Source organism: Haematobia irritans, chromosome 5 (genome assembly GCF_050003625.1).
Source record: "Haematobia irritans isolate KBUSLIRL chromosome 5, ASM5000362v1, whole genome shotgun sequence".
Classification (NCBI taxonomy): Eukaryota; Metazoa; Arthropoda; class Insecta; order Diptera; family Muscidae; genus Haematobia; species Haematobia irritans.
The window spans coordinates 88615064-88626074 of record NC_134401.1 but is presented as its reverse complement, the minus strand read 5'-3'; the positions used below and the strand labels follow the sequence as shown (position 1 = coordinate 88626074).

Here is an 11011-nt window from a genome sequence, read left to right as displayed (position 1 = left end):
ATGCTTTCAGCACTTAAGTTTCGTTTTTATTTAAATAAATTATAATAAGATAGTTGCGCTGTGTCCCTGCCAGCATTTCAAAGTTCCATTTCAACCTCATCGTTACCACAGACTCGTAAATGTCACTTCAACCATCATGAAAAGGTACATCAAAAAGTACATGCAAGTAATTTGCCATCCCTACTGTTAAAAAAGCCATTTTTTGAGAAACGCCAAGCGCAACCAGCTTGTTATATTTTAATTAAATAAAAACGAAAATAAAGTTCTGAAAACATAGATTATACGCTTAAAATTGTGGAAGGTATATTGGTGAACAATTTGGTGATTTTCCAAATGGAATAAAGTGATTGTTTTTCAGATATTTTACAGACACGCTGCCTCCATGGAATAAAAACACTGGTTGATAGACGCAGCAACATGTAACTCGCTACTTGTAACTCAACATCATCATTAATGCCAAAAATTATGTTAAATGTAATGTGATAGTGGTATAAATGTAATATTTTTAAGAATTTGTAAATGTTTAATCAAATTAATAAATATCTAAACAAACGTGTTTTACTCGACCACAATGATTCTTTTACAACTATCTTAAAATGCACTTTTTCTGATTGTTTGGAGGGTCCCTTATTGGCGTCGTTCTAAATTGATCTATAAAGGCACCTAATAATTGCACTCATGCGAAACATTTTTGTAGTAACTTGGCGTGGTACAACTTCTCAATAGTGACGGCGCTTTTCCGACGAGTTTTTGATGTCGTATATGATTGTTTTCGACGTAGTGGGGATTCTCAAAAGAGTCCCCAAATTCAAAAAATGTTGGCAGGGGTGTTTCACAAAATATATAATGCCTTTTGTAATAACAGTGATGGCAAAATACGTTCATGTGCATTTCGTACTTTTTCATACGCTTCCCCCCTTACCGTTGGCGATTGTTGTAGTGTTGTTACGAGCAGAGAATGAAGCCGACCCATTTTTGTCGGCGACGGCTGATACTAATTTTTTGCCTCCGGCGGCGGCGGCTTGACGGCTAAGCCGATATAAATTTGTCTTATCGGCGGCGGACAATTATCCATAATAAAATCAATTTGATGGTATCCGAATGGTAATGAGATTAGTTGTACAACTTATCTTACAATCACATTTACATAATTCAAATGTTCTGACCCAATTTTTGCAAAATTATTATAGCAACTTGATACTGAGGGATTTTGGGTGGAAAGTTAAACATTTTGACAAAAAATGCAACCATTATTAATAATTTTTTCTGATTCAAATCAATATTTTTGATTAATTGGCGGCTAACTTTGTGATGAGTCGACAAATTCGGCAACGGCTTCGACTGGTAAAAACTAGTCGGCGGCGGCTAAAATCGGCTGCGCGACTCGGCGGCTTCATTCTCTGCTTACGAGTCTGTGGTAGCGATGACGATAAAATGGAACTTTGAAATGCTGGCAGGGTAATACTCACACTAATGCGCTTTATAAATTATCAGTTATTCCGGACGGAATGTCGGTGTTTGTAAAGAATCTTACAGTGTGTCGGATCGATACGACTTGTCGGCGATGACTAAATAATCGGTAAATGTGTTATCGATCCCATAAACATGCAGCAGTATCGATTACGCCTTCGGACTTAACTCCCTGCCAACATTTTTTGAATTTGGGGGCGCTTCTGAGAATCCCCACTACGTCGAAAACAGTCATATACGATATCCAAAACTCCTCGGAAAAACTCCGTCACTATTGAGAAGTTGTACCACGCCAAGTTACTACAAACAAGTATCGCATGAGTGCAATTATTAGGTGCCCTTCTGGATACATTTAGAAGGACGCCAATAAGAGCCCCTTCAAACAATCAGACAAAGTGCATTTTAAGATAGTTATAAAAGAAACATTGTGGTCAAGTAAAACACGATTGTTTAGATGTTTATTGATTTTATTAAACATTTATAAATTCTCATAAATATAACATTTATACGACTATCACATCACATTTAACATATTTTTATGCATTAATAAAAGATTGATGTTGAGTTACAAGTTGCAAGTTACATGTTGTAGCGTCTATCAGCCAGTGCTTTTATTTCCAATAGAGGCAGCGTGTCTGGAAAAATATTTGAAAAACTATCACTTTATTCCATTTGGAAAGTCAAAAATTGTTCACCAATATACCTTTCACAATTTTAAGCGAAATAACTATCTTTTCAGCACTTCATTATCATTTTTATTTAAATAAATTATAAGAAGCTAGATGTGCTTGGTGTTTCACAAAATATAAAATGGCTCTTGTAACAATAGTGATGGCAAAGTACTTTCATGCGAATAGTGATGGCAAAATACTATCACAGTTGGCGATTGTTGCAGTGTCACTTACGAGTCTGTGGTAGCGATGAGGATGAAATGGAACTTTGAAATGCTGGCAGGGCTTATAATGTGCACAATATATGGGATATGTTCGACACGAGCACTGTCGTCCGGAATATCTGATAGTCTGTAATGCGCTTTACAGGCTATCAGTTATTCCGGACGGAATGTCGGTGTTTGTAAAGAATCTTACAGTGTGTCGGATCGATACGACTTGTCGGCGATGACTTAATAATAGGTAAATGTGTTATCGATGCCATAAACATGCAGCAGTATTGATAATACCTTCGGACTTAACTTATAATGTGCACAATATATGGGATATGTTCGACACGAGCACTGTCGTCCGGAATAACTGATAGTCTGTAAAGCGCATAAAGTAGATTTGTTTTATTAAAACATTCGTATACGATATATATGGTAAATCTCATCGGAAAAGAGCGATGTGCGTTTAGATCTGTAAAAATAATTTATTGGAGGTATACTTGGAATAGTGAACCAATTATCAGAATGAATCACCCGAATTTATTCTGATAATTGGTTGATAGTTTTGCTGTAAGTACCCTGCCAACATTTTTTGAATTTGGGGGCGCATCTGAGAATCCCCACTACGTCGAAAACAATCATATACGACATCAAAAACTCGTCGGAAAAGCGCCGTCACTATTGAGAAGTTGTACCACGCCAAGTTACTACGATAAAGTTTCTCATCAGTGCAATTATTAGGTGCCTATTTAGATCAATTTCGAAGGACGCCAATAAGAACCCCTGCAAACTATCAGAAAAAGTGCATTTTAAGGTAATTGTAGAAGAATCATTGTGGTCAAGTAAAACACGATTGTGTAGAAGTTTATTGATTTGATTAAACATTTATAATTTCTTATAAATATAACATTTTTCGGTTTATCTCATCACATTTAACATAATTTTTTGCATTAATAAAAGAATGATGTTGAGTTTTAAGTAGCAAGTTACATATTGCAGCGTCTATCAGTCAGTTTGTTTATTTTCGATGGAGACAGCGTGCCTGGAAAAATATTTGAAAAACGATCACTTTATTCTATCCCTGCCAACATTTTTTGAATTTGGGGGCGCTTCTGAGAATCTCCAGTACGTCGAAAACAATCATATACGATATCAAAAACTCGTCGGAAAAGCGCCGTCACTATTGAGAAGTTGTACCACGCCAAGTTACTACAAAAAGGTTTCGCATGAGTGCAATTATTAGGTGCCTTTATAGATCAATTTAGAACGACGCCAATAAGAGACTCTCCAAACAATCAGAAAAAGCACATTTTAAGATAGTGGTAAAAGAATCATTGTGGTCGAGTAAAACACGTTTGTTTAGATATTTATTTATTTGATTAATCATTTACAAATTCTTACAAATATAACATTTATACCACTATCACATCACATTTAACAAAATTTTTTGCATTAATGATGATGTAGAGTTACAAGTAGCGAGTTACATGTTTCAGCGTCTATCAGCCAGTGTTTTTATTCGATGGAGGCAGCGTGTCTGTAAAATATTTGAAAAACAATCACTTTATTCCATTTGGAAAATCAAAAATTGTTCACCAATATACCTTTCACAATTTTAAGCGTAAAATCTATGTTTCCAGAAATTTTGTTTCGTTTTTATTTAAATAAAATATAACAATCTGGTTGCGCTTGGCGTTTCACAAAAAATAAAATGGCTTTTGTAAAAGTAGTGATGGCAAAATACATGTATGAAGTACATTTTGTACTTTATGATATGCTGCCCCCCATCACAGTAGGATGGTTGTAGTGACATTTACGAGTCTGTGGTAGCGATGAAGATGAAATGGAACTTTGAAATGCTGGCAGGGATGTTGAAAGTCGAAAATTGTTCACCATATACCTTTCACAATTTTAAGCGTAATATCTATGTTTTCAGAACTTTATTTTCGTTTTTATTTAAATAAAATATAACAAGCTGGTTGCGCTTGGCGTTTCACAAAAAATAAAATGGCTCTTCTAACAGTAGTGATGGCAAAATACTTTCATGTACATTTTGTACTTTTTGATATGCTTCCCCCATCACAGTTCGCGATGGTTGTGGTGACATTTACGAGTCTGTGGTAGCGATGAGGATGAAATGGAACTTTGAAATGCTGGCAGGGTAGAGGATTCTGATGAGGAATGTGGTAATTCCGAATCGTGCGTCCATCCAACCATCTTGCAGTCTATAGGGCTTTGCCCAAATAAATTTGACAAACATTCTTTTCCCCTGTTGGTTAAGCTACTCTTGTAGTTTTCTGGTTTTCAGCTTGAAAACTGAACATAGTACTCAGCTTAAAGGTGAGTACTATGTTCGTATTTTTCACCAAAACACTAAATTAAAAGTACAAAAATCTATATGAAGACGATTATATTTATAAAATGTCTTGCGAAATAATGAATGGAAAAGATCTAAGGAATTGATTGTGAACCATTTTGTATTTATAATTTAATTAAATTAAAAAAGTAACCGTGAAAATAACCGGGGTTTCAGCTTGAAAACTGAACATAGTACTCAGCTTAAAGCAGAGTACTATATTCAATTTTCAAGCTGAAAACCAGCTTGTTTTTACGGTTACTTTTTTTAATTAATTAATTTAGAAATATAAAATTATTTGTAATCAATTACTTGGATCTTTTCCATTCATTATTTGGTAAGATTTGAGCAAAATATAAACGTCTTCACAAATATATTTGTACTTTTGTTTTGTGTTTTGGTGAAAACCCCGAACATAGTACTCACCTTAAGGAATTGATTGTGAACCATTTTGTATTTATAATTTAATTAATTTAAAAAAAGTAACCTTGAAAACATCCCAATAAACACAAGATGAGCGCCCAATAAACATAGGATAAGCGTTTTTCAAATGTAACAACTTTTCAGTTTGAGGGTAAATATAATTTTCAACATAAATTTAACTTGACTTGAAATAGCTCATCTTCAATACATCTTCAAATTATTTGCGAATTACTTCCAATTTGCCAAAATGTTGACGAAATCTTTGAAAAGGTATTGAAGATAATATGAGAAAACTTTGACAAAACACTACCGTAAAATGCAACGAAAAAACCATGTGGTTTTCAATACTTATTTGTGCAACGAAGTTCGTGGTCAATTGCAAGAAATAAAAAATGGAAAATTTTAGACAAATAACCAAATAGTTTATAAAAATAGGTAAGTGAAAATAAAAAATGAAATAAAACTTTAAGGAAGTCACTAAATGTATATCTCTTTGCAGAAAACTAAAATTATGGATTCTACGTTCTTGAAAACATTAAAAAGCTGACTGATGAAAAAATGGTGGACAATTAACTGGAACAAATAGTTTATAATAATTGGTACGTCAATATGAAAAATTAAGTCAACACTTTAGAGAAGTCACTAAATTTAAATCTCTTTGCAGAAACCCAAAATCTTTGGATGCCACATTCTTGCAAACATTAAGAAGCTGACCAATGAAAAATGAGTGGCTTATCGACAAGAAAAAGTTTCCAGAAACATTACAAGTGCAACCAATTAAAATTGTTCAAAACAACAAATTGTTGAAATCAACAACTTCTGGATGAAAATGTGCATCACATCGTCAGTTTAATTCATATGCTATTATCAGTTTAAAATGGATATTTTGTGAATTCCTTCTGCTGGAAATCAATTCTAACACGCGGTCCAGTACGTTCCTAATTTCAAATTGCCCGCTTGTTAATAAATTTTAATGCTGTTTTATGACACCAAAAGGAAGGAAAACGAATTATCAATGCAAAAGTGTTTACTAATAATGTTTAAGATATTTAAAGTTTTGTTGTTTTTTTTTTTTGTTCTTATTTGTTGATATGTTTAATAAGATTATTATTTATCAATTGGTATTGTAGTGTATTATGTAGTGTAGTGTATTATTATATATTTTATTTTGATGAAAATGAATAAATTATACAAAATTCATAGAATTTTGGCTTTGACTTTCAATTTGAAGTGGGGATATCATTCATACAAATTTAGGTTGAAAAGTATTTGCAACGATGTTAATTTTGAATTTGACTCGCATCGAAAATTGTTTGACAAATTATTGAGTAGCGATGCATTTCAATTTGAGGATAACACTTGAGATATTATTGCTAATGTGTTGAATTTCACTGTTGAGGGTAATGTCTGTTTTTTGTTGAGAACGCGATTTTCTCAACAATTTCTCAACTTGAATATTACCCTAATCCTTTGAAAAAATGTTTGAAAAATTGTTGAAATTTAGCATTTTTCAAACGTTTGTGTTTATTGGGCGTTTTTCAAATGCAACAACTTTTCAGTTTGATGGTAAATATAATTTTCAACATAAATTCAACTTGACTTGAAATAGCTCATCTTCAATACATCTTCAAATTGTTTGTGAATTACTTTGAATTTGCCAAAATGTTGACGAAATATTTGAAAAGGTGTTGAAGATAATATGAGAAAACTTTGACAAAACACTACCCTAAAATGCAACGAAAAAACCATGTGGTTTTCAATACTTATATGTGCAACGAAGTTCGTGGTCAATTGCAAGAAATAAAAAAATGGAAATTTTTTGACAAATAACCAAATAGTTTATAAAAATAGGTAGGTTAGGTTAAGGTTAGGTTAAGGTGGCAGCCCGATTAAGATTCAGGCTCACTTAGACTATTCAGTCCATTGTGATACCACATTAACTAAAAGTACCTATTACATATGGGCACTTCTAGTTTTAACCGCTGAACCTTCTTGATTATTTTTCTTTGTTGAACCAACCAGATTGTTCCAAAAAACAGTAGCAGACCGCTTAAGTTAACGTTTTCCAGATCCGCCAGTAATCTGAAGCTATATGCTCCTAAAAGTTGCTTGCGCTTTACACAAAATGCAGGACACTCACATAAGAGGTGTTTAATTGATTCTTTTTCCTCCGCATCATGACAGCTCATACAATAGTCATTATACTTCGCGCCAATAGTTTTTGCAAAATCGCCTATCAGGCAGCGACCCGTTATAGCAGATATCAGGAGTGATATCTGACGTCTCGAGAACATTAGCATATCTAGTGTGCGGTTTAAGTTGAAATGGGGCCATATTTGCTTGGTGTCGTTACAACCCTTGCAATTCTCCCATCGAACATTTGCCATCATAACAGCCTTCTCACGCAGCATGAGCTTACAGGTAGCTAGGGGCATACCAACAAATTCTAGTTCCCCTGGAATATGTAAGGTAGTCCCTAGCCTTGCCAACTCATCCGCTTCGCAGTTCCCCGGTATGTTCCTATGGCCAGGCACCCATATTAGGTGAATATTGTACTGCTCAGCCATCTCATTGAGAGATTTGCGGCAGTCGATGGCCGTTTTCGAGTTGAGGAACACAGAGTCCAAGGATTTTATTGCAGGTTGACTGTCTGAGTATATATTAATGCCCACATTTTTTGGAACATTACTTCTCAGCCAATTCGCCACCTCTCTTATTGCTAATATTTCAGCCTGAAAAACACTACAGTGATTAGGTAATCTTTTCGCCATTCGAAGTTCCACATCATTAGAATATACTCCGAACCCCACTTGTCCATCCAATTTGGAGCCATCAGTGTAGAAATCTATATATTCTTTATTCCCCGGGGTCTGTGTGCACCACGCCTCACTGTTGGGGATTAGAGTCTCAAACTTTTTGTCGAAAAGTGGACTCGCCAAAGTGTAATCCACTACGTTAGGCACATCTGGCATTATTTTGAGGACAGAACTGTGACCGTAACCTTTTTCCGACCACAGCGATAGTTCGCGCAACCGCACAGCCGTTGTTGCAGCTGACTGTTTGGCCAAAATGTCTAAAGGCAATAGATGCAGCACGACATTAAGGGAATTTGTTCCTGTCTTGCTGAATGCGCCTGAAATACACAAACACGCCATACGCTGAACTTTATCTAAACAAGTCGGTTTCTGGAGTGCCGGCCACCAGACTACAACACCATATAGCATTATAGGTCTAACCACTGCCGTGTATAGCCAATGCACAATTTTTGGTTTCAGTCCCCACTTTTTTCCTATTGCCTTTTTGCACGAGTACAAAGCTACAGTTGCCTTTCTCGCCCTTTCTTCAATATTAAGCTTAAAGTTCAGCTTCCTGTCCAAAATAACGCCAAGGTATTTTGCACATTCACCAAAGGGAATTTCAATACCCCCTAAGGAAATAGGCCTAACCGTGGGAGTTTTGCGATCGTTGCAGTACATGACTAATTCTGTCTTTGCAGGATTTACCCCAAGACCATTGTCTTTCGCCCATTTCTCAGTCATCCGGAGGGCCCTCTGAATAATATCTCTGATCGTGGATGGGAATTTTCCCCTGACTGCCAGAGCCACATCATCTGCGTATGCCACCACTTTTATCCTTTCTTTTTCTAGAGTAACCAGAAGGCTATTTATAGCAACATTCCAAAGAAGAGGTGATAGAACTCCTCCTTGGGGAGTGCCTCTGTTCACATACCTTTGTATGTTTGCTTGTCCTAATGTGGCTGAAATACGTCTCTTCATTAGCAGTTCGTCTAACAGCCTGAGTATACATGGATCAACATTCAGAGTTGTCAGTCCATTTAATATCGAGCTCGGATGGACATTATTGAACGCCCCTTCGATGTCTAGAAACGCCACGATTGTGTATTCTTTGACAGATAGTGAGCTTTCAATAAAGCTGACTAGTTCATGTAGTGCGGTCTCAGTAGACCTGCCCTTCGAGTATGCATGCTGTCCTTTCGAGAACAACCTTGAATCGATGCTAGTTCTAAGATAAATATCTATCATCCTCTCCAGAGTCTTAAGTAGGAATGAGGATAAGCTGATTGGTCGGAAATCCTTCACCCTCGAGTGAGAGGCTTTTCCCGCTTTAGGTATGAAAACGACTTTTGTTTCCCTCCACTTTCCTGGGATATATGATAAGTTGATACATCCTTTATATATCACTGACAACCAGGGGATAATTTTGTCAGTTACAGCTTGTAACTCCGCCGGAGTAATTCCATCAGGTCCGGGGGATTTGAATGGTCCAAAGCTATTTAGCGCCCATCTTATTCTAGTTTCCGATACAATTTCCTCGACAGGAAACGACCGCTGAGCAACTGTGGCACCGCCAGTACATGGTTCAACCGTCTGATTTCCAGGAAAATGTGTGTCCAATAGTACCTCCAGCGTCTCCTCACTGGACGTTGTCCAATTTCCCTCCGATGTTTTAATGAAACCTGGAGCGGAGTTGGTGGATGCTAGAACCTTCCGTAGTCTGGAAGCCTCGGACGTATTCTCAATACTGCTGCAGTAGTCATTCCAAGAGTTATGCTGAGCCTTTCTCAGTTCTCGCTTGTATCCTCTCAGATTCCTCTTGTAAGCGTCCCAGTCCTCAGGGGCTCTGGTGGACTTTGCCTTGTTAAAGAGCTTCCTGCAGGATTTCCTCATATTACTTAATTCCGTAGACCACCATGGTGGTCGATGTTTCCCCCTTGGTAAGTGAAAAAAATAGGTAAGTGAAAATAAAAAATGAAATAAAACTTTAAGGAAGTCACTAAATGTATATCTCTTTGCAGAAAACTAAAATTATGGATTCTACATTCTTGAAAACATTAAAAAGCTGTCCGATGAAAAAATGGTGGACAATTAACTGGAACTGCTTCAAATAGTTAATAATAATTGGTACGTCAATATGAAAAATTAAATCAACACTTTAGAGAAGTCACTAAATTTAAATCTTCTTGCAGAGAACTAAAATCTTTGGATGCTACATTCTTGCAAACATTAAGAAGCTGACCAACGAAAAATGAGTGGCTTATCGACAAGAAAAAGTTTCCAGAAACATTACAAGTGCAACCAATTAAAATTGGTAAAAACAACAAATTGTTGAAATCAACAACTTCTTGATGAAAATGTGCATCACATCGTTAGTTTAATTCATATGCTATTATCAGTTTAAAATGGATATTTTGTGAATTCCTTCTGCTGGAAATCAATTCTAACACGCGGTCCAGTACGTTCCTAATTTCAAATTGCCCGCATGTTAATAATTTTTAATGCTGTTTTATGACACCAAAAGGAAGGAAATCGAATTATCAATGCAAAAGTGTTTACTAATAATGTTTAAGATATTTAAAGTTTTGTTTTGTTTTGTTTTTTTTTTTTTCTTCTTATTTGTTGATATGTTTAATAAGATTATTATTTATCAATTGGTATTGTAGTGTATTATGTAGTGTAGTGTATTATTATATATTTTATTTTGATGAAAATGAATAAATTATACAAAATTCATAGAATTTTGGCTTTGACTTTCAATTTGAAGTGGGGATACCATTCATACAAATTTAGGTTGAAAAGTATTTGCAACGATGTTAATTTTGAATTTGACTCGTATCGAAATTTGTTTGACAAATTATTGAGTAGCTATGCATTTCAATTTGAGGATAACACTTGAGATATTATTGCTAATGTGTTGAATTTCACTTTTTTTTTCAAACGTTTGTGTTTATTGGGATGCTGGTTTTCAGCTTGAAAACTGAACATAGTACTCAGCTTTAGAAGTGACACTACCCGAGAGTATTTATACCATGGTAGTAAATTACATACATTTTCAAGTACCCACTATTTGGTATTAAGTACCCA

General features: G+C 35.5%; 3 long non-coding RNA genes across 3 annotated transcripts; 2 read left to right on the top strand and 1 right to left on the bottom strand.

Annotated features, from left to right (window-relative positions):
• Positions 1–203: 203 nt before the first annotated feature.
• Positions 204–572, top strand: LOC142241705 (uncharacterized). Its single transcript, XR_012723769.1, has 2 exons — positions 204–301; positions 359–572. It is a non-coding gene; the product is annotated as an uncharacterized LOC142241705 (long non-coding RNA).
• Positions 573–3182: 2610 nt separating this feature from the next.
• Positions 3183–4480, bottom strand: LOC142237991 (uncharacterized). The gene is made up of 2 exons (XR_012722608.1): positions 4251–4480; positions 3183–3392 (listed from the first exon to the last, which is right to left on the bottom strand). It is a non-coding gene; the product is annotated as an uncharacterized LOC142237991 (long non-coding RNA).
• Positions 4481–5356: 876 nt separating this feature from the next.
• LOC142241520 (uncharacterized) lies at positions 5357–6334 on the top strand. The gene is made up of 3 exons (XR_012723667.1): positions 5357–5564; positions 5629–5728; positions 5794–6334. It is a non-coding gene; the product is annotated as an uncharacterized LOC142241520 (long non-coding RNA).
• The last annotated feature ends 4677 nt before the right edge of the window (positions 6335–11011 follow it).